Raw genomic sequence first — 24,850 nt, 5'->3', positions numbered from 1 at the left:
AGACCCTTGACCCAGGAACAGACTCTGACCACGCCTCACGGTAACCTCCCCCCGGGACCAGCACAGTACCTTGTGAAGTTGCCTGTACTTGAACCAGTTTTGATTTTATGGTAACATTTTCTCAACTCTGGATCCTTTTTTGGCCATAGTTGGACACCACAGTTGATCCAATAATATTGATCACAGCGCCAATCGTTTTTTTCCTGAGGAGACCCTTTGAATGAATACAGGAAGGCATCACCACCAAGAGGCTTGCATGGCGTATCATTTACAATCTTCTGAGAATCAGGATGAGTTAGAATATGAAGGGCTTTTTCCACTGTAAAAGGAGTGGTTCTCCTACAGTATAAGACCATTGTGAAGATTCCTCCCCTCTACAGAATTGTGAAAGTTTGTTGCATAAAATATACAGGGAAATATACAGTTCTGCACCTCCAGTTTAGATTTTCCAAGTCAGGCAACCTGAACTGAGCTCCACCAAAATCTCAACCCCCTTAAAGAAACAGTTCACTATTGACTTCCAGATTGGCTGCCCGTTCTGCTGGAAGGGTGAGTTCTTTCGCTTGAAAGAGCACCGGTGCTTTGAAGGTTGGGGAAACCGCTAGAGTGACGCGGTACCCCTTAAAAACATCGGATTGAGCATTCCGAGGACTTGGTGTTCCTGCGGGTGCCTGGAACGACTCCCTCACTCCCCGGTAAGCTCTTGATAAGGGCTCCGAGAGTGAGTGGGGTTGGAGACTTGGAAATAGACTTCCTTCATCGCATGAAGCTCCGAGTACAGCAATCGTGAGCGGCCAATTTCTCCAAGCAACTTTGATTGGAAAAGAGTGAGTAATAAATTAAAAATTTGGACCTTTATTTGGAAAGTGCAGGGGCTTAAAAACGGAGGTCAGTCCCCTCCTCTGATTAAGAGAGAAAACAGCTACATTAGCCGAAGCTGCAATCTAAAATTTACAACTTTCTAAAGACTTTCAAGTTAACCTTTGGATCCCCTCTTCTAGCAGGGGGAAGGGGGGAGATACTTTTCTGACTTTCTTAATCCTTGCAGACAGTTTGGATTTACAAGGTATTTTCTTTGTGGAAGCGGACTACTCAGTCAGGGAGACTAGACTCCATTGTGACGTTGTAAAGAAAAGGACACTTTCAACTTTCGTTTTCCTATTGGGGGGGGGGAGTAACTGCAGCTGCCTAAACTCAAAGGTTTTCCTTTTCCCTTTCTCTTTTAACAGTACCCCTACCCCCAGATATAAATTGTAAATTGTAACTGTGTTATTAACTTCTGGGGAATTAAGAAAGGAGTAAAAAAAAAGATTGACAAGGCCTACAGATTTGGACCTTAAAAAGATACTAAGATTACACATGACTGTATGGTGATTTTTAAAACTAAAGAGCAGAGAGATATTATTTTAGGCCACCATTATAAAAAAAGTTTAAAGATAGATGAGAAGGGAATAATTCTGTTTAAAGACATTCCGACACACTTTTTGGCCCTGAGAAATAATTATACGGATTTGGCCAGTGCCCTAAGAAGAAAGAACATTTTCTTTAGGTGGGAGTTCCCGGAAGGACTATCTTTTAAATTTCAAGGAAGGAAACAAAGAATAAGAACTGTCAGAGAGAAAGAAAGATTTCTGGAGAAAAACGCAAATGAGCTTGGACTGGAAAGTTCTTCACTGAGGGCAGGGGCAGTGGGCCCCTAACAAATCAGGATGTCTTTGAAAATTTACTCCTGGAATGTAAATGGTCTAAATTCATGTTTTAAAAGAAATCAAGTTTATCATGTATTGGCAAGACAGAATTTGGATATAATTTGTTTACAAGAAACACATGTTATAAGACTTCACAGGAAAATTCTCCAAAATAAGAAACTTGGGCAGGAATTTATTTCATCCGACAAAGTGAAAAAAAGAGGCGTGGTTTTTTATGTTAAAGAAAAATAGAACCCCAAATTGTTGTTTAAAGATGAGGAAGGGAGGTACATTGCAGTTGAAATTATGGCACAAGGCGATAAATTTCTTTTGCTGGGAATTTATGCACCAAATGATGGCAAAGTGGAATTCTTTAAGAATCTAGACTTAAAACTCATGGATTATATGGATTACAAATTTATTTTAATGGGAGATCTGAATGGAGTAGCATCAACATTAATGGATAAAACACAGGGACAGAAAAATCCAAGTTCTGGCAGACCACCAAAGATTTTTTTTGATATGACTGATAAATACGATTTGTCAGACATATGGAGGCTACGAAATCCAATGGAGAGAGACTTCACTTTTTTCTCAAATTCAAATCAATCTTTCTCGAGAACCGATTATTTATGGATATCTAGAGATTTGGTTCCTAAGGTTACTAAAACAGAAATTTGCCCTAAGAGTTGCTCAGATCATAATGCAGTGGTATTGGAGATGACATTATTACCTGTAGGGTTCCTTTAGATGGAGGATGAATGATGAGTTGCTGAGGAATGAACACATGATTAGTAAGGCCCAAAAGACGCTAAAAGACTATTTTGAACTAAATATGAACACAGAGGTAGAAACAAGAGTCATTTGGGATGCAAGTAAGGCAGTAATGAGAGATTTCCTCATACAACAGAACTCGATAAAGAAAAAGATACAGAATGAGAAAAAAGAGAAAATTCTGTCTCAAATAAAAGACAGAGAAGAGTTTAAGATCAATGCCGAAGTGTCAACAGATTCCAAAAGAAATTAAAGCACTGCAGATTCAATTTTCTCAAATTATTAACCAGGAAATAGAATGGAAAATTAAAATGATGAAACAGAGAAATTTTGAATCTGCGAATAAATGTGGGAAATTGTTGGCCTGGCAATTAAAAAAGAGACAGAAGCAAAGTACTATTACAAATATTGTATCTGATGGAAAATCTATGGAAAACCCTGCAGATATAAGAAAATGTTTCCGGAAATACTTTAAACAGCTGTATAAAAAAAGGTAAAGAAGATAAGGATAAAATTGAGCAATTTCTTGAGGCAAATGAAATGCAGAAAATTCCAGAGGATAAATGGCATAATTACAAAACAGGAGGTTGAGATGGCAGTTAGGCAAAGCCCCGGTACCAGATGGTCTTTCTGCAAAATATTATAAAATATTGAAAGATTTGTAGCCTTATTGGAGTTCACCGATTGGGTCTGCGTTGCTCCGGGACAGGAGGAAGGAAGTCAAAATGACACCGAGGTTGGTTCAAAGAAAGAGTTTATTCTGCTCTCCAGATAGCAGAAGGCACTTGCGTGATTAGTCCCCAGCAAGTCCAAAGAAATGACAGGTTTCATGCAGTTTATATATCCTCTCCCTTCTCCCCTAGGAGCCCAACCACATCGGCCTACGTACGCAGGTTGACATCACATATGTTCCTGCTCTGGTACTCTCAACCATAAAAGGATCTTCCTTCCTGTACTTCTGACCATAAAAAGATCTTCCTCTTCCTACTCTTATCTGGGAGGCAGAGGTCACCATTTCCGAGAACACATTCTGGCGTTATTCCCAGACGTGGGTCTACGCGTCTTTGTGGTCAGCACATAAGATAAGGCACACACGCATCATCCCTGCTGTACTGGAACTTGGCAAGGTTACTCATTGCCGCCACGGACTGATAAGGGAGAGAGCTTTGTTCTTCTTATGGATTTACTCAACGGCTTGAGTTTATGCATTTTAGCTAAGGAAAAATAGGGATTTTGGTGCAGTTTAAAACTGCCTGCGCAGTCAGTTTTTGGGTTTTGGAAACCCATTCCTTCAGATTGGCTAATTCAACCGTTGGCAGATGTGTGTAATAAGATTCTAAGAGGGGACAAAGCTCCCGAAACCTGGAAAGATTATTACTCTGATCCCAAAAACAGATCAAGCTAGATCTGATGTAAAAAATTATAGACCAATCTCATTACTTAATGTGGATTATAAAATCTTTGCAAACATTTTGGCCAATAGACTAAAAAAGGTTCTATCAGATTATATACACAAGGACCAGGCAGGATTTCTGCCTGGGAGACATATGAAAGATAACATTAGAAATATAATAGATATAATAGAAAGGTTGGAAGCGAAAAGAAATTGTAAAGCAATGTTAATGTTTATTGATGCTGAAAAGGCCTTTGATAATGTTTCTTGGTTATTTATGATGAAAAACCTAGAAGGAATTGAGGTTGGCCAGCATTTTTTAAATGGTATCAATGCGATCTATTTTGAACAAAAAGCAAAAATCATAGTTAATAATGTGGTCTCAGAGGAAATCAGAATTGAGAAAGGAACCAGGCAAGGGTGCCCGCTTTCCCCTCTGCTATTTATTTCTGTTCTGGAGGTTTTGCTAAACATGTTGAGGAAAGAGGAGGCGGTTAAAGGCATTGTAGTAGGATCCAAGCAATATAAATTAAAAGCCTTTGCTGATGACTTGGTTTTAACTTTACAAGATCCAGAAACCAGTGCAGTAAAAGCACTGGAGCTGATTCAAGAGTTTGGGCAGGTAGCAGGATTTAAATTAAACAAGAGCAAAACCAAAGTTTTAGAAAAAAAAGTTAGATAATGAGGAAAGAAAAACCCTTTTTGAAAGGACAGGCCTTGTTTCTGTGAAAAAAGTTAAATATTTGGGTGTGAACTTATCTGTAAAGAATTTGAATCTTTATAAAGATAACTATGAAAAATTATGGAATGAAATTAAGAGAGATCTTGAGATATGGTCAAACCTAAAACTTTAATTGATGGGCCGAATATCGGTGGTTAAGATGAATGTATTGCCGAAGATATTGTTTTTATTTCAAGTTTTACCAATCATTGATAATGTTAAATGTTTTAGAGAATGGCAGAAGGCATTGTCTAGATTTATCTGGCAGGGGAAAAAACCTAGAATTAAATATAAATTACTTACAGATATAAAATAAAGAGGGGGCTTTCCCCTACCAGATTTGAAGATATACTTTGAAGCTGCTTCCTTCTGCTGGATCAAGGATTGGATTCAATTAGAGAACGATGATGTGTTAGATTTGGAAGGACTGGATAATCGATTTGGATGGCATGCATATCTATGGTATGACAAGATAAAGGCCCACAGTGGTTTTAAGAATCATGTAATTAGAAGGGCGTTATACAATGTTTGGACTAGATACAAAGATCTCTTAGTAAGAAAAACACCAAAATGGATTTCACCAATGGAAACACAGGCCCCAAAAAAGTTAAATATGGAAAACAAATGATTGAGGTATTCAGATTGAGGTAGAGGATCAGGAAGGTTTAAAATTAAAACCATTTGAACAAATTAAAGATAAAGTGAATTGGTTGCAATATTATCAATTATATAAGATGGATAAGAGAAATGGTTTTGCAACAGAAAAAACCAAATTGGAAACGGAGTTGTTAGATACTAATGGTAAGAATATGTCTAAAATGTACAGTTTGTTGTTGTCAAAAGATGAGCAAGTTAAATCAGTTATGATTGACTGGGCAAGGGATGTGGGACATAACATAATGATGGAGGATTGGGAAAGGCTATGGAGGAAAGGGGTTAAGTTCACTGCATGTACGATGTTAAAGGAAAACATTATGAAGATGATGTATAGATGGTACTTGACCCCTGTAAAACTAGCAAAGATTTATCACAATAGTGATAACCTTTGCTGGAAATGTAAAGAAAAAGAAGGTATTTTTTTCCATATGTGGTGGACTTGTCCCAAGGTGAAAGACTTCTGGGAGAAGATTTATAACAAACTGAAAAAAATGTTGAAATATACATTTATTAAGAAACCAGAGGCCTTTCTTCTTGGAATAATAGGTTTGGAATTGCCCAAGAAAGATGTTAAATTATTTTTGTATGCCAAAACGGCCGCTCGAATATTACTTGCTAAAAATTTGAAAACACAAGAACTACCAACAGTGGAAGATTGGCAGATGAAGATGATGGACTTTTCGGAGCTAGCTGACCTGACTGGAAGAATCCGCGACCAGAAAGAAGAGGAGTTTCAAGAGGACTGGAGGAAATTCAAGGACTATTTGAATAAATAATGTAATATAAAAAATTAGAAATTACTTGAAAGAAACAAATAGGCCTAGGATTAAATTAAGTTATAATTAAATAAATGGGATTCAGAATGGTAAGAAAAGTGAATAAAATGGACTATAATTGGAAATTGTTTTAGTTTAATAATGATATTGGAAAGCTGTTACTTTTAATTACAAGGAAACTCAGAAGGGAGGAATTTGAGGAAGTCAACCAAGATGTTTAAAAGGTTGGATTTGTGAAGAATTAAGTTTGTTATTATTGTCTATTTGTTTATTGTTCCCCCCCTTTTCCCCCAAAGCAACATCTTAAAAAATCTTAAAACATCTTCCAAAGCAACATCTTAAAAAATCTGCACAGCCAATCAGTGGCAGAGGAACCCTTTCCGGCGACTTCCAGTTGGTTTGCCCGATTATGGCGGACAGGAGTTCTTTCGTGGAAAGGGCACCGGCGCTTTGAAGATAGGGGAGAGCCACTAGAGCTCAGCGGCACCCCAAAAAACCCTCAGATCGAGCGTTCTGAAGACCTGGAGTTCCTGCGAGTGCCGGGAATGACTCCCCCGGTAAGCTCTAAAAAGAGCGCCGAGTGTGAGCGGGGTTGGAGACGGTGGCACTGGGGAATCAATTCGCTTCCTTCAAAGCACGAAGCTCTGAGTCCGGCGATCGTGAGCGGCCAATTCCTCCAAAGAAAAATTGGACCTAAATCTTCTGAAATTCGTGAGTCAAGCGATTCAAATTGGAATTACAAATTGGGAAGGAAAGGGATTTAAAAACGGAGGTCAATCCCTTCCGCTGAAGTAAAAGTGAAAGCAGCTAACGTTACCAAAAGCCGCAACTTTAAATTTATTCTTTTTGAAAACTTTCAAGTGTACTAATCACCCCTTTCTAGCAGGGGGAAGGGGGGGGGAGACTAAAAATAATTTCCCTGCAGAAGAATTTGGGACTTGTTTGAACTGCTATGTCTTCTTTGTGGAAGCAGACCTCCCGGGTGAGGGAAGGCTAGACTCCATTGTGACGTAACAAAGGAATCGGATACTTTCAAATTTCATTTTCCGCTTTGGGGAATACAAAGTAACTACAGCTCCCAGAACTCTAAAAATATTTGGAACTGTATCTCTACCCTCTGGTTACTTAGTTAAAGGTTAGAAATAAAATTTTGGGGACTTGGTTAGAGGAGTAAAAATAAAAAGACTTTCACAGATTATAAGACTGTGGAGAGGAAAGACTCTTATTTTGGAGTGGGGACTTTTGAAAGCTGGGAACCTTGCCTGTTTACTTCACTATCTCCCCCTTGTGACTGTAGCTGACCTTGGGGGGGGGGGGAGAAAGAAAGTATGGATGGGGGAGACAAAGGAGACAAGACAGAGAAGTCAGAGAGACCAGAGAAAGCAAAAATTAAGCCAAGAAGAGACTCTAGAACACCAACATTTGAAGATTCTGTAATGCAACTTCTTCAGAAAATTAAAACAGAAGAGGGAACCAAAAAACTATTCAAGATTTGAGGAATGACTTTGTTGAACTGAAGCAGGACCTGAAGACAGTGAAATCAGATATAACTACACATGAGGCAAGAATTACACAACTGGAAACTGTAAGGGTCCGGGACTTAGAAACAGTACAGCAGGAAGCGCAAAATTCAATTGCGTTTCTTCAAATGAAGGAGAGGGAGACCCATTTGAGATTGAAAGGGGTAGTCCAGAAGGAGCAGGACAACCTGAGGGGTTGGCTTATTGAAGAATTTTCAACTTGCTGGGAGATTTCAAAAGAAGAATTAAACTTGTGGATTGATAAAGCATACAGATTTGGCCCTAAAAAGGACTCTAAAATCACACATGACTGTATGGTGACTTTCAAAACAAAAGAACAGATGCTATATTAGGACACCCTTATAAAAAAGTTTAAAGATGGATGGAAAAGCTGTGATTTTGTTTAAGGAAGTCCCAAGACATTTTCTATCCTTGAGAAATAACTACACAGATTTGGCAACTGCCCTAAGGAAGAAAAATATTTTCTTCAGGTGGAAATTCCCAGAGGGTCTCTCCTTCAAATTTCAAGGGAGGAAACAAAAAATCAGAACTGTGGGAGAGAAAGAGAGATTTCTAGAGAAAAACGCAAAAGAACTCGGCTTAGAAAGTTCTCCTCCTTTGGGTGCCGGGGCTGAAGGCCCCCCAAAAATTAAGATGTCTTTAAAAATTTACTCCTGGAATGTCAATGGTTTAAATTCTCCAAAAAAAGATCGGCCAAGTTTTTCATATCTTGGCGAGACATAATTTGGGTATAATTTGCTTACAAGAAACACATGTTACTAGATTGCACACAAAAAAATTACAGAATAAAAAACTTGGACAAGACTTTATTTCATCAGTGTCAGGGAACTGCCATCGGAGGAGGAGGAGGAGCTGAGAAGGCTCCAGGATGATGGCAGAGAAGCTTCCAGCAGAAGGAGGGGTAGCCCGCAAGCTGGGGAAGGAAATCAGCGTAGCACCAGTGGAGAAGGGGAGGAGATAGAGGAAGCGGAGAGGTGGCTCCAAGACTGCGCAAGAGACAAGCGGAGAAGGAACCAGTACTCCCTTGCCAGCTCCCACATTGCGTAGAAAGTTGTCACGCAGGGAGAGAGGGAGGAGACTGGGAGTAAAAGAGTTCTTACGTTGGAGAAGGTTTAAGAAACGCCCACTGACGGATTCTGCCAGCGACTGAGGCAGCCACGAGATAGAGGATGCTCCGTCAGGAAGGGTTCAGCCATGCCAGACCACCACGAGTGAAGGCAATTTACGCACAAGCAATCCCTAGAACCACAACAATCAGATAAGGTAAAAAAAAGAGGAGTGGATTTCTATGTTAAAGAAAAATGGAACCCCAAGTTGTTTAAGGACGAGGAAGGGAGATACATTGCCGTGGAAATTACAGCACAAGGCGATAAATATCTTTTATTGGGAATTTATGCACCAAATGATGGAAAAGTGGAATTTTTTAGAAACTTGGATTTAAAGCTCAATGAATACTTGGATTACAAAATAATATTAATGGGAGATTTGAATGGAGTAGTCTCTACACTCATGGATAAATCCCAAGAGCAAAAAGTTCAAAATGCAGGCAGACTCCCAAAATTGTTTTTTGATATTGTAGACAAATACGATCTGTCAGATATTTGGAGACTACGAAATCCTACAGAGAAAGATTATACTTTTTCCTCAAATTCGTCCCAAACATTTTCGAGAATCGATTACCTATGGATCACCAGGGATTTAGCTCCAAGGGCAACAAAAATTCAAATATGTCCTAGAACATGCTCTGATCATAATGCAGTGTTATTGGAAATGAAATTGTATCTGCAGGGTTCCTTCAGATGGAGGGTGAATGATGGTTTGTTGAGGAATGAGCAGGTGGTGGGAAAGGCCCAAAAGACTCTAAAAGATTATTTTGAATTAAACATAAATACAGAGGTAGAAACAAGAGTCATTTGGGACTCTAGTAAAGCTGTTATGAGAGGATTCCTCATACAACAGAATGCTATAAAGAAAAAGTTACAAAATGAAAAAAAAGGAAACAATCCTATCTCAAATCGAAAGAAAAGAATTCAAGATCAAAGCCGAAAAACCAACAGATACAAAAAGACATGAAAGCTTTGCAGACTCAATTTTCTCAAATTATAAATCAAGAAATAGAATGGAAAATAAAATTAATGAAACAGAGAAACTTTGAATCTGCAAACAAATGTGGATTGTTGGCTTGGCAATTAAAAAAGACAGAAACAAAATACTATTACAAATATTGTATCAGAGGGAAAATCTGTGGAAAACCCTGGGGATATTAGAAAATGCTTTCAGAAATATTTTAAACAGCTGTATAAATAAGGTAAAGAAGATAAAGATAAAATTGAGCAATTTCTTAGGACAAATGAACTGCAGAAAATTCCCGGAGATAAAAGATCACTACTCAATTACATGATTACAAGACAGGAGGTTGAGACAGCAATAAACCAGATGCAATTGGGCAAGGCTCCAGGACCGGATGGATTATCTGCCAAATATTATAAAACTTTCAAAGACTGGTTAATTCAACCTTTGGCAGAGGTTTGTAATAAGATATTGAGAGGGGAGAGGACACCTGAAACCTGGAGAGACGCATATATAACTCTGATACCGAAATCTGAGCAAGATAGATCAGATGTAAAGAATTATAGACCAATCTCATTCCTTAATGTGGATTATAAAATACTTGCAAATATCTTGGCTAATAGATTGAAAAAAGTTCTAACAGAATATATACATAAAGACCAGGCAGGTTTTCTGCCTGGAAGATATATGAAAGATAATATCAGAAACATAGTGGATATTCTGGAAAGATTAGAGGCTAAAAGGAATATTAAAGCATTGTTTATTGATGCAGAGAAAGCCTTTGATAATATTTCTTGGCTTTTTATGGGGGGAAAATTGGAAAGTATTGAGGTTGGTCAACAATTTTTAAACAGTATTAAAGCCATCTATTCTGAACAAAAAGCTAAAATTATTGTTAATAATGTTGTATCGGAAGAAATTAAAATTGAAAAGGGAACCAGGCAAGGGTGCCCACTTTCCCCTCTGTTATTTATTTTGGTCCTGGAGGTATTGCTGAATAGTCTGAGGAAAGAAGAGAAAGTAAAGGGCATTGTAGTAGGATCTAAACAATATAAATTAAGCCTTTGCTGATGATTTGGTTTTAACTTTACAGGATCCAGAGACCAGTGCAGTGAAAGCACTGGACATGATTCAGGAGTATGGGCAGCTGGCTGGTTTTAAATTAAATAAGAGCAAAACCAAAGTATTAGATAAAATTTTAGATAAAGATGAAAGAAAAACCCTTATAGAAAAAACAGACCTAGCATTTACAAAGAAGGTTAAATATATTGGTGTGAATCTTAACTGCGAAGAATTTGAATTTGTATAAAGATAATTATGATAAAGTATGGAATGAAATAAAAAGAGATTTAGAGATCTGGTCAAATTTAAAATTTTCACTTATGGGTCGAATATCGGTGGTTAAGATGAATGTATTCCCGAAAATGCTGTTTTTGTTTCAAACTTTACCTATTATTGATAATGTCAAATGTTTCAAAGACTGGCAGAAGGCCCTGTCCAAATTTATCTGGCAGGGGGAAAAACCAAGAATCAAGTATAAAAGAGGGGCTTTTCCCCTGCCTGATTTAAAGATATATTTTGAGGCTTCGGCCTTCTGCTGGATTAAAGACTGGATTAATCTAGAAAATGAAGATATTTTGGATTTAGAGGGATTGGACAATAGGTTTGGTTGGCATGCATATCTTTGGTATGACAAAATAAAGGCCCATAGTGGTTTCAAGAATCATATAATTAGGAAGGCACTCTACAATGTGTGGGCTAGATACCAGGACCTTTTGGTAAGAAAAACACCCAAATGGATCTCACCAATGGAAGCGCAGGCTCAAAAAATGCTAAATATGGAAAATAAATGGTTGAGATTGAGGGGATTTCACCCCTCCCATACCCAAGAATCTCCTCATCAGTCTCCTGACTCTGAAGAGAGGAGGAGGCGTGTTCTGGTATCTACATATTCCACTCCAGCACCACACTCAGAGAGAGAGACTCAGAGATAGAGAGTCGGCCAGAGAGAGAGTGAGTCGGTCAGGGAGTGAGTCAGTCAGCGTGTCGAAAAGACTGAGTGTTATCTCTGTGTAGATAAGGTTGCTGCAGAAAGCAGCTGTAAGACTCAGTGCACTCCAGCATCTCCATTTGTATATAGTGTATAGTACAGTAGCTGTTAGTGAATAAAAGAAGATATTCTTCAGCACTGTTGTCCGAGTGATTTATGCTCTGCTGTACTCTGCTGTACAACGACTGTCTTCTTGTTGGAGTGATTTGTGGTGCTCACAGCTCTGAGTTGTGAGTCCACGGCACTTGGACCTGTTCCTGTGAGGAAGGTGGTCTCTGGAAGTGCTATCCAGCTCGCCTAGCCCAGTCGGGGCTGAGGTGGATGAGTCCAGTTGGTGACACTGGCTCAAGGGCGATGCTGACAGAGATATTCAGATTTACTGGTAGATGATGGTGAGGGATTTAAGTTATAATCATTTGAACAAATTAAAGATAAAGTAAATACAGTGGTGCCCCGCAAGTTGAATGCCTCGCAAGACGGAAAACCCGCAAGGCGAAAGGGTTTTCCGTCTGCAGAGGCGCTTCGCAAGACGAATTTCCCTATGGACTTGCTTCGCAAGACAAAAAATGACGAAAAAAATCGAATTTTTTTTTGCTCCAAAACCCCTTATTCTGAATCGCTAAGCTGCTAAAAGCATTTTAGCAGCAAAACCGCTAATCCCCCCCCCCTAAAAAAGCCGTTTTTAGCCCTTTTTTAGCCAATAGCGCTAATGGCGCTACTCCGTCAATGGGCTTGCTTCGCAAGACGAAAAAACCGCAAGACGAAAAGACTTCCGGAACGGATTCTTTTCGTCTTGCGAGGCACCACTGTATTACCAAATTAATGAACTATTTAAGATTGACAAGAAAAAGGGTTTTGCAACTGAAAAAAACAAATTGGAAATGGAGTTGTTAGATACTAATGTTAAGAACATGTCTAAGATGTATAGTTTGTTATTGGAGTGGCATATAAAAGATGAGCAAGTAAAGTCGGTTATGATTGATTGGGCACAAGATGTGGGACATAATATAATGATGGAGGATTGGGAGAGACTTTGGAAGAAAGGGGTTAAGTTCACTGCATGTACAATGTTAAAGGAGAATGTTATGAAAATAATGTATAGATGGTACTTAACCTCTGTTAAATTGGTGAAGATCTACCACAATTGTGATAATTTATGTTGGAAATGTAAAGAAAAGGAAGGTACTTTCTATCATATGTGGTGGACTTGCTCCAAGGCAAAAGACTTCTGGGGGGAAAATTATAATGAATAAAAAAAATGGTGAAATATAGTTTTATGAAGAAACCAGGGACCTTTCTCCTTGGAATAACAGGTTCTGAACTGCCCAAAAAGATGTAAAAGTATTTTTCTATGCCACAACTGCTGCACGGATTTTACTAGCCAAAAAATGGAAAACACAAGAACTACCAACGGTAGAAGAATGGCAGATGAAGATGATGGAGTTTATGGAGCTGGCTGATCTCACCCGGAGAATCCGCGACCAGAAAGAAGAGGAATACCAAGAAGATTGGAAGAAATTTAAAGACATATTAAAGATATGTAACCACTTGAAATAATCAATTAGGCCAAGGATTAAATTGGGATTAAGTAAATAAATAAGAAAATGTACGATAAGAAAAGTTAGGAAATATTATGACTGTGATATTGTTTTATGAAATAATGATATTGGAAACTGCTATATATAATTACTAAGAAACTCAGATGGAAGAGATTTGAGGAAGTCAAGTAATATGTTTATAAAGATGGATTTTGAGTAATTAATTAAGTTTCAGTTTATGTGGTGATTTGATATATTTTATGTTTTATGTTCTTTTTTCTTTTTCCGTTTCATTCTTTTTTCTTTATTATTGTTGGCTTTTTCTTCTGTTATGTTTATGTATGGAAAATAATAAATATTATAAAAAAGGAACCCTTTCCGGCACCCATATGGGCTGCTGCGTGTGTGCAGTCTGTACAGGCACCGTGCGTGCACAGTCCGTAAAGATGCTGTGCATGCACCGCCGGGCGGTTCGCCCCACCCCTCAACGCCCTGCTCCAGGTGCCAGAGAGGGTTTCTCCACCACTGAATGGCTGTGCAGATTTTTTAAGATGTTGCTTTGGAAGCAGCTGCCACCAACAGCGGGTCTGTATGGGCTGCCGCTCACGTGGCGACCACACTGACTGTGCACGTCCTCAGCTGCTCTACAGCTGGGGGGAGGCAGTCGGTCATCTTGTCACCCTCCCGAGGGGGGCACCTGGGGCGCCCCCCTTCGTACACCCCTGCAGCCAATCAAATGTACTATGACCAATCTGAAGTCATGCTGGGCACAATTCACCACTGATCCTGTCCACTTTCTAAAAACACGTGGTGGACTCCAGGAAAGGTGTCAGCAGGCACCACGGCACCCACGGTGTTATGTACTCAGTTGAATAGGATCCAAAATGCAGCAGTCTGATTGGTCCTAAAACAATAGGATCCAAAATGCAGCAGTCGGATTGGTCCTAGAACAATAGGATTCAGAATGCAGCAGTCTGATTGGTCCTAGAACAATGCAGCAGTATGATTGGTCCACAGGAGCCACCCAATCCAGCTCTAGGTGGAAGTGAATCCACAACCTGATTGGCCTACAGGAGAATCCCGGAATTAGCCAATCACGTGCGGCCCATTGTGTAAATAATGTATATAAAGCAGATATTGTGGGAAAACTTTCATTTCCTTGCACTATGAGCTGAATAAAGAGCATGAAATCCACACTCGCACCGTGTATCCAGGCTTCAGCTCCGGGACCCAAGGAACTCAGAATGGCAACCGACAGCAGCTTCCTGCCGTTCAACCGAGCATCCAGAGACTGGGAAGCGTATGCCTCCCATTTCACCTTCCTCCTAGAAGCCAAAGGGGTCACCAACAACGCCAAGAAGAGGGCAATATTCTTCAGCGTCTGCGGAGAGGAGATGTTTGAAATCGCCCGGGCTCTCCTTGCGCCTGAAGACATTGCTTCTGTTCCTTACAAAACAATAATGGAACGGTTGAAGGGGCACTTCTCGCCACAGCCCTCGGTGGTGGCTCGTCGAAATGCCTTCTACGCAAAGCGGCAAGCCCCAGGGGAAACCATAACTGGGTTTGTGACCTCCCTCCGCCAAGCCACCCGGTTCTGCAACTTCTCAGAGTTGGAGAACATGCTTCGTGACCGCCTCGTCGGTGGCCTGAAGGATGAGAAGCTGCAACAACGCCTCTACACCAAGAAGGACCTAACGTTCCAGGTCGCTCTGGAGGAGGCCCTGGCAACGGACGCTGCTGAGAGGTTGATGCAAGAGGCACGGCCGAGCCTGCTGTCCCAACCGAGGGTCCACCACAAAGACCTCGCTGACGACTCAGAATCCGACAGGGAGGAGGTGCACTCAATCAGCGCACAAACCACAGCCGCCTCAACGAGAAGGAGGGAACTGCGCAAGCTGCGGGGAGAGTCACGAGAGGAGGACCTGCCGTTTTCGCAACGCAGAGTGCAGGCAGTGCAGAAAATTGGGACACATCGCCTGGGTGTGTCGGGCTCGGCCCACCCGACACCAGGCATCAGAGGACCGATCCAAGAGCCCCAGGTCCCGGGACCCAACGCACCAAGGCAACTCGACGGAGCTCACCGACTGTCAGGTATACCAGTTGCCCCACCCCAACGCAGAGAAAATTTATGTAGAGGTACAGATAGAGAGGGCCCTGTGCCGCATGGAGCTTGACACGGCTTCAACTCTAGCCATAATCTCGGCAAGGACCTGAAGGAAACTGTGCCCTAGTTGTGCCCAAACTCAGGCCGGCTCCATTCACCCTCTGGGACTTCCAGAAACGTAAGGTCCCCACAATGGGGGTGGGGACCTTCAGGGTGCAATATCGAGGGTGGATGCGGCAACTGGACTTGCTTGTGGTCAAGGGCCCCTACGTTAGCTTACTGGGATTGGCATGGTTTGGACCACTGGGGCTAGCCGTCACCGGGGTGAACCGCACTAGCTTACAAGTGGACATAGATGTTAGGATATTTCCGTTCCACCTTTAATGGTCAGGCATGATTGTTGTGTATCACATGCCTGTTTACTCCCAGCACTGTCTTGCTGGGAACTTCCGTTTTGTATATAGCTTATGTTCCGGCTGTTTTCCTGGACACAGAGGCAAGCAGTCATGTTTTTCCTTTGTTCTGATCTACGTTGAATAAAGCTGTGACTATGCTTTCCTGTCTGAATCTTCCGTTGTGGAGATTGCTGAAAAGGGTGTGCACGAATCTTGGAATGTCTCTGACGCTCGTGTCACTAATTGACTGATGCTGTTCCACGGGAGACTGGTGATCGTCTGGAGGCGGCTTGGAGGCCTGCCTGATGCCTCCGTCTCCCTGGCAGTATCCCAACAACAGGTTTCGGGCCCAGATTCATGGCACTTACAGGAGAGTAAGACTGCTGAAGACTGCGAGAGGTATGTGCGGAAAAGGGAGGCTTTTCTCTACAGCGGCAGAGTCTTTGATGTCCGAGCTAAGTAATTAGGCTGGCAGAGAGAAACAAGCAGGCCTCGTAATTTATGACCTGCCAAAGATAAGGAGCTTTTGAAGAGAATAAGGCTCATGGCTGAAGTAAACAGCTGAAATGAAGCTTTTACAAGCCTCAGATGGGGTTCCGTGCCCAAAGCTAAATGGCCACAATATTCAGACCTGGGCAAGGTACTGTGAGGGACAGTTGAGACAGTTTGGAGTGTGGCACATTGTGTCTGAAGCCCCTCCAGTTCCTCTGACAGATAGATGGAGGGCCGATGATTCAGGGGCCATAGACGTGATCGTCTTGTCCGTCTCTCTGGAGGAAATTGTAACACTGGCTGGCAACACGACAGCAAGTCAGATGTGGAATGCTTTGAAAGTAGCCCATCTGGCAGCATTTCCAGCACAGAGTTTGACTGCGTTGGAGGTCCTGGCTGTTTCCCAGATTGCACCCAATAGGGAAGCTCAGCGGGGGCGTGGCTTGCTGCTCAAACGCAGCCGTGCCAGCCATCCCCACCATTGCACAAACATTTTCTTTGAGTCACCCATCTTCCACTCCCTTTAGATTAGCTGTTCCTGAGACTTTGTTATGGACCTCTGGTTGGTTGCCCTGTTTAACCAGGGGGCCTGGTAGGAGTTTTTTCCAATTGGCTAAATTAGCCCGGCCTCTTGGTTTTTTTCACCTACCTTGTAGCAACCGTCACAACTTTCGTGGTATTTGGCGGTTAGGCATTGGAATGTGTTGTTGGTGTTTTGGGGGGCAAGGTGTGGCCATCGCCTTCCCCGACAATTTTGGGTATTCCACTAAAGGAATCCGGCGGTCGTGGATCCTGTCCGATGCCCATGTGGCGGGGGGCCATGGCACGACCCTCGGTGACATCAGGAAGAGAGCCTATCATTGGATTAGCATCAACAGGTTCCCCTACTGGTGGTTAACCCCTTCTCAGATTCACCCCTCTACGAGTGGGTGGAGTCTAATGTTCCGTGGTCCAATGCCTAAGCCAATACCTTCTCACATGCTGTAATCAATAAAGTTGTGGCCTTTACCTTACCCATTAACTTTACATTCTGTGTCCACGTGTCTTTATTCTCCAAGCGGGGATCGGGTCCTCGAATCGCAATACAATTTTAGGTCTGGAACCTTGTTGCATGACGCCAATCTCCCTGAAAAATATTAGGGTGAAGCTTTATCATGCTTCCTTTATTCCTATAACAGGAGACTGTCATCACCTATTGGTTGTACTCCCTATGAGAAGATGTTTGGTAGGAAACCTTACGTCAAGCACATGAGAATCTTTGGTTCTGACATGTGGGTACACACCCCACAGAGCAGCAAGCTTGGGAAGCATGGGGCACATGGTTTGTTCATGGGGTACGATAAAGGTACATACAGGGTATTCATGACTGACTCTAAATCCAATCAGGTAATTTTCCGGTACACCAAACACAGAAAATTGCTGCTGTATTAACCAGGTTGAATTTGGTTGATGCAAACCCAGCAGACACACCAATGGTGACAGGTTACCAGGTAGATAGTACTGCTGAAGCATTTTCTGACACCACACTGTACAGATGCATTCTAGGCAAGGTTCACAAAGAGTGTTGAGTACAATCCTAAGTGGGGGGGAAATGTGGGAATTTTCCAGAGTCACTCAGAGGAGGATGAAGATGATGTGGAAGAAGCAGATGATGATGAGGTAGAAGAGGAAACTGAGGATGATCAGAGTTCGGATTCCAGCTCAGTGGGCAGCGCTGCTGCTGTTGTCAGAGACAGTGATGACACAGCAAACTACAAGAGTGCGTCTGATGCGTCTGACACTGAACTGGAAGAACCACTGTTCACCATTGGCCACTTTTCTCCTAAGAAGGAGGAGATGAGTAAAGAAGACTTGTGTCTAGTACGCAGACCTGAAAGGGCCACAAAATGTTGGTTTCTTTTCCCTCACTGAGCAGCAAAATGCTTGTCACAAGACAAATGTTTACATTCCACAGTCAGAGTTACTGTTGGGTTCCCACGGGAATGCGAGACTGGATGTGACGTACACTGGTTTCCTGTTTTTCAGTGTTCTCTCGGTTTCTTTGTGTCAAAAGGAGTTGCTTCTCTGCTCTCACAGAGGGAAGATGGATGTTTGCATGCTCTCAGCATAGCTTGTAAATAAACATTTGCATGTAGCACAATATTTCCTCATCCTTTTGTCTGCGAACTACACTCTGCTATATCAGCTCCAGATGGGCCAGAGCTGATCAAAATCTCACATTTTTGGTTATGGGCCCAGAAAAAAGGAATCGGAATGCCGGCAGAGGAACAGAGGGACGGATCGGATGTTATCTGCTCTGCGTGTCAAGAAGATTGATGAGAGGTATGTGCTCTTGCTCCGGGCAGCCTGCCAGTTCCTAATTAATGGCTTTAAGGCTGGACTTTGAACTTTTAAAGCCAAAGCAGTTTTTTGGCTCAGCAGAGGCTTGAAACGGAAGTGCTTTTGGAATGAAGCTGCAGTAAACACAGACGCAGCTTGATTCAATTCAATTCAAAATCCTTTATTAGGCATAGCACACCGCAAATTAACATACAAACATCATATATAGACTATATAAAATACGGGCTCAGTGAACACAATTTATCCCAGTCCTAATCTTAACTCCAAAAAATAAATCAATGTACATTGATAGTATAATACAACACAACAACAACACCTACCATTAAAAACCATTAAGTCTCTTTATCATGGGCCACTCTTTCTTCATGGACAGCATTTAAAAATTCAGCCACTATTAAAGTAACTCGATCATCGCTGTCCGCCAGCAGGTTCTGAACAGTTGGTTGTGTAAAAATCTGCCTATTAAATTTTAGGGCCTCGAATAATTGTCCTCTGGCATAACTGCCAAAATCACAGGAAAAAAATATATGCTCCAGAGTATCGGGTTCCTGCTTTCCGCATCTGCAGAGACGCTCTGATTCTGGGATAGCTAAGTATCTTTTTAAAAAAAAAAAAAAAAATATTGATTTTTCCAATAACACAACTGCATACAAAAAAGAGAAAAGAATAATACAGAAAAATAGAAAAAAAGAAAAGGAAAAAGAAATACAAAAACCCCAAAAATATATATATAAAAAAGAAAAAAACCCTCTTACCCACCCCACCAACACAGAAATTTCAAAAAAGAAAGACAAAAACACTCAGACAAAACAAAGAAAAATTTCATTTTTCAAATTCCTTCTTCCTTAACTTGGTTTCTCGACCTCCTCCCACCTCCCTCTTTGTATTCCAATTATTAATCCAGTCGGCAAATTCCTTCCAACTTTCACTGCTTTTCCACTTATTTACTTTTAACCCCTTTAACCTTATTTCTTCCCCAATATCTCCAAACAAATAGACATTGAAAGATATAAAGTTATCCAATCCCCAATTTCCTAAATAGCAAGAAAAAATAGGGGGGGGGGGAGAAAATAACCTTAACTCTCCTGCTCTTAAAAAACCTATATGCCTTTATATTCTAATGTCTTAAACTCTTTATCTTATTTCCCTGGAACCAAATAAAATCCTTCCACCATCCCCCAAGAGTACTTATTCGCACCATATTGCATTAAATTTTACTTTAAAATTCCCAATTTATCCCACCATCTCTTCCCCCTGGTTTCGGGTACTGCCAATCCTTTTTACAAATTTTAAAGTCTTTCCAGTCCGCGGGATCAGTCAATCAGCCAGGTTCTCTTATATCCGAGGCCTTTAAATAATCTTCCTGGCCTGTCTGCAGAGTCTTTTTCGAGCCTAAAATTGAGTCCCAAAGCACTTTCCCCCCAACGTCTCCTTTGATCCTCTTCAACAAGCTTGCCCAGACTATAATTACACTTGTAGGCCAAGAAATAGTCCAAAACTTATTCCACACTCTCTTTGGGCTTGCTAAGGTTCACTTTTCCAAACTTTCTCGTAGTGCCACCCTCCAGAATGTACCTTGTCAGACCTAAGTCACTCAAACCATATGTGGCACTACTACTCCAGATCTGTCCTTTAAACTCCTTGGTCTCACAGTCATTTTTATGTCCATCAATTTGAGGCTCTGTTACTGTAATTTCCACATGGGATTTCTCTTGCACAGACAGAACCTGTTCTGTTTGTTCCATCCTCTTCTCCAATACTCATCCTGCAGAGTTAGTTCCATTTCTTGAACCGGATCTGGTGATTTATTTCCTTTTTGAGCCAAAATATAAGCATTTTTTTTCAATTCAGAAATACCAAGTTCAAGAATAGACACTTTTTTAAAAGCTTGTTCAAACAGAGCTGTTATTTTTCCTTCCATTTTCCCAGGCTTATTTTTCCAGTGTTATCTTGCTGTCAAGGTCAGTTACTTGTCTTCTGTCTGCAGGATTGCAGCCTGCTTGGAAAATTCCATTAGAGAATGTAGCAATCCCATGTATCTTTCTTAAAAGTCTGCGACAATCTGTTACAGTTTCTTTTGGTTATTTTTTATCCACGTTTCAGTTACAGTTATAATTCAGCTCCTTTTTTCTTTCCGAAAAGAAAAGTTCATTAATCCATTAATCCATTCCTTCTTGGTTATTATTTTTTGATTATAAAAACTCCCCCCCCCCCCCTTCTGACAGCCCGGTCCCGGGCTTGAGACGGTAGTAGATTAAATCAAATTTCACTGTCCAGCAGGGCTGTAATCTGTCAGTCTCCCCCTCTTCCCCTGCTTCCGAGGGGGGGCTCAAAAGGCTTGGATGATGAATTTATTTCCTTTAAAAAAAAGCACTTTTCAAAGGCTCCAGTTCTGTCCACTTTTGCCTTAATCTTTCTACAAAATGGAAGGTGGGCTTCCTGTTTTAACCTTCCATTCAAGTGCCGAATTCCAGTAATTTATAATCCAAATTCCGTTACTTACGAAGTTCTTTTATGTCCAAAATTCCACAGGAAAAGTTGGCGCTTTCTGACAACAGCTGTGCGGCTTCACTCCCCGAAAACAGCGATCGATTCGAAGTGCCGCGCCACTCACTCCACGTCGCTCCGGAGCCCCGAAACCGGGTCTCCCCGCGAGTAGGGGAGGCGCTGATGGCACGAGCCGAATCCCAAGCCCACGGTCTTCCTCCGACCGTGGTTTTTTGCGGCTCTCCGCCTCGCCGTGGCGGTCAGACCCTTCTTTTCAGAGAGCGGTCTCCTCCGAGATGGAGGAAATCCGCCATTGCCCAGCGCACCAACCCGGAAGCCCTTGGGATAGCTAAGTATCTTCCTCTCACTACCACCGAGGGAAACATGTTAAATCTGGCCAACATAAACAGCCTACACGATTCATGTTTCTTCAGATTTGTCATGTATCCCTTTTGGAAATCTCTACACAAAGGGAGATTTAAGTGGATGGGAGAGCAGATGCTGTGCTTTGCAACCTCAAGCATGGTGAGAACACTTTTTTCTGTAAGAGTCTTCCTGATAGTTTCCCATGTATCTTTTGGATCAGAGATTTCAAAGTCAGTTAGAGTGAGCCCTATCGAATCCAGTTTTCTCCTACAAATCGATGATAGATTGTCGATTACACTATCACTTAAAAGATCGTAAAGTAGAGAATTTGGGGCTAGGGCTCTATAATGGAGGAAGATCCAATATTTCAAGGTCCTCAGCCATGCTCTTACTGATAAAGGCAATATTCCCAGCTCACAACATATTGTTTCATATTTTACAGAGTTTGCAAGTCCTAATAATGACCTCAGAAGGGATGCGTGAAATTTATCCAACCTCTTGAGGTCACCTGAAATCCACACTGGTGTGCCGTATAGAAGTTGGGCACAGAGTTTCATGTCAATCACTTGCAATACAGCTGGAATAAATCTGTTTCCTACTGGAGGAAAAAAAAAAAGGATTTAATATATTGGGCTGTCACTTTGGCCTTAACTATTGCAGCACATATATGTGTATTCCAATTCATATTATTTTTGAATGTGATTCCCAGATAATGGAAGTGCTTAACTTCCTGTATTAGATGTCCATTAATTATACAGCCTTTTGGGTTCCCTCTGTTTCTGAATTGCATAATCTTTGTCTTTTCGTAATTAATTTTGAGATTATTGAGAGAGCAGTAGTTTGAGAAGCTCTTAAATATTTTTTTAAAACCCAAAACAGAGAGTGAAATAATTACAGCATCATCAGCATAAAGTAATAAAAAGAGTGGGCTATTGTTTAAATAAGGAGTATGAGTCGTTGCGTTTTGAAGAAATAATGGTAGGTCAGATAAAAATAGATTAAATAGGGTAGGGGCCAAGATACAGCCTTGCCTAACTCCTCGATTATTCAGAATAGGACCTGCAAGTCTACCATCTTTTGATACTTTAACATATATTTGGTTATTAGAATGTAAACTTTGAATCAATGTAAGTAGATATGGGTCGATACCAAGGTGTTCTAGTTTAGTCCATAGTTTGTTGCGGTTGACCGAATCAAAGGCACTTTTTAAATCCACAAATGCCACAGAGAGTTTTCGTTTATTTCTCATGACATATTTATCCACAAGATGGCTTAACACTAGACACTGGTCAAGAGTTGACGAGCCTGCCTTAAAACCAGCCTGCTCTTTACCAGGTAGACCTTTTGTCAGCATCCATTTTTCCAATTTAATAAGCAGAGATTTGGCATAGATTTTACTTATGCATGGTAACAAACTTATAGGCCTGTAATTCTCTTGGCAATTCCTATCACCTTTTTTAAAGATCGGTACCACTATTGAGTTGTTCCACGACTTAGGTATAAGGGCTGAGTGATAGATAGAATTAAAAAGCGGCACAAGTTTAGAGGCCCACCATTCTACATCTAATCTCAACAGGTCTATTGGAATGCCATCCATACCAGGTTATTTCCCTTGCTTAAACAAGAAAATTATCCTTTTCATCTCCTCAACAGTAATTTGAAATTGTGTAGTTTTTACCAGAGAAAATATAAAATTTTCCTTTTTACAAACTTGGTGATCATAAAAAACAGCAGTAAAATGTGAAATCCAAGCCTCATCGCTTATATTAGGGAAATCAGTGATATCTTTTATTGAGAGAAGTGACCAAAAAGTTTTGGTATCTTTAATTTCTAATGCAGTAACAATTTTAGACCATTTGGCTAGTGCGAACTCAGATTTTTTTTCCAGGAGCATGTTCTTAAAAGCTTTTTTCATTTCAAAATAAGTCTGCCAGAGATCTTGAGAGTTGGTAATATAGGCCTCTTTTAGACAAGTTCTAAGTTCTTTCTTATAGTTGATACAATCTTTATCAAACCAGTTATACTTATTTGAAGGTTTGTTGCTGAACTGAAGGTCTAAAAAAGAAGAGAATAATTCCTGGATAGTCTTATAATAACAATCATTGTCCTCCAAGGGCATCAAATTTTGGTTAGCCACAGGTTCGAGAGTAACTGGGTTATTTTCAAATACTGCTAATAGATCCTCCCTATTTTTATCACTTATATAAATTCTTTTGGCATAAATAGTCTTATCAATACTAATAAGAGGACAAATATCATTATTTCTAGGATTCCTGTACATCTCTAAAACTATTGGGAAGTGGTCACTCTCTGAGCGAGGTACAACTGTAAAAGAGGCAACTCCATTTAACATTTCAACTGAAACTAGAGAATAGCCGATTACGCTCCTACCCCTTTTGGAGCTGAAGGTAAAATTTCCTGGAATATCCGGCCACATTGAGCCATTAAAAAATGAGAGATTAAATTCTAAAACCAATTGTAAAAGTTTTCCTCCCGCTTTATTAATAATGATGTCCTTTGAATTCCTCCCTATTCTCAATGGAAGTGGGGCATCTTCAGCTAGATTTGAGATATAGCGTTTATAGAGAGCTGTATTATCTGATCCAATTCGAGCATTGGTGTCTCCCATTACAATCAGGGGGATATTTGGAGATTTACTACGTATTAAATACAGCTCTTCAGAGACTATATTCCAACCATCATCTGGTCTAATTTCCAACTCTATGGGAGGAAAATATATATTTAAAAGAAGAATTTCCCTGTAAGCAATGGAAAATGATAACAATTGTGCATACTGTCCAATATTTCTGGTATAGTTAATTTTAAGGTTAGCAGACTGTTTAATACCGCAGATCAAACCGGCTTTAGGTCGACCTTTTGTTGACATTTTAGTAGCGGGTAAATTATAAGTAATAAAATTAGGAATATTTAAAAGTTTAAGAGACCAGGTTTCCTGCAGAAGTATTATATCATAAGACTCAAGAAAATTTATAAAATCAGAATCAGCTAATTTACATGAGAGTCCAGCTACATTCCAGGACATAATAGATAGAGTTTGGAGAGATCTTTGATTTAAGGGTGCTAGTGAGGTATGTGTGGTGCATTCCGGATGTCACCCCAAGTTCCTCTGGTTCTTACTATTAGCCCTTTCAGCGGGTTCAGATAGTTCAGATGCTAATTCAATGATGTTTAAAGATGTATTCAGTATGCTCACATTTGAGGAAGGTGGAATGCTAGGGTTGCAACCTGGCGCACCCATGCTGGGCACTTTATTTGGGGAGCCCAATTCAGTCTCATTTAGTTCTCTCATTTTATCCCATGCTAATGTAGTGACCAGGTTTGCCTCTGGGATGGATTGCATGTGGGCTGGTTTATAGGAGGGGCGTTTCGGCTCCAAGATCTGAGAGGATGGATTCATCTCCACAGCAACCAATTGGCCTGGGGTAACGGAGGGTTTC

This window comes from Podarcis tiliguerta (genome assembly GCF_965153285.1).
Source record: "Podarcis tiliguerta genome assembly, chromosome: W".
Classification (NCBI taxonomy): domain Eukaryota; kingdom Metazoa; phylum Chordata; class Lepidosauria; order Squamata; family Lacertidae; genus Podarcis; species Podarcis tiliguerta.
The sequence above is the reverse complement of the archived record's forward strand: the minus strand, read 5'-3'. Positions refer to the sequence as shown.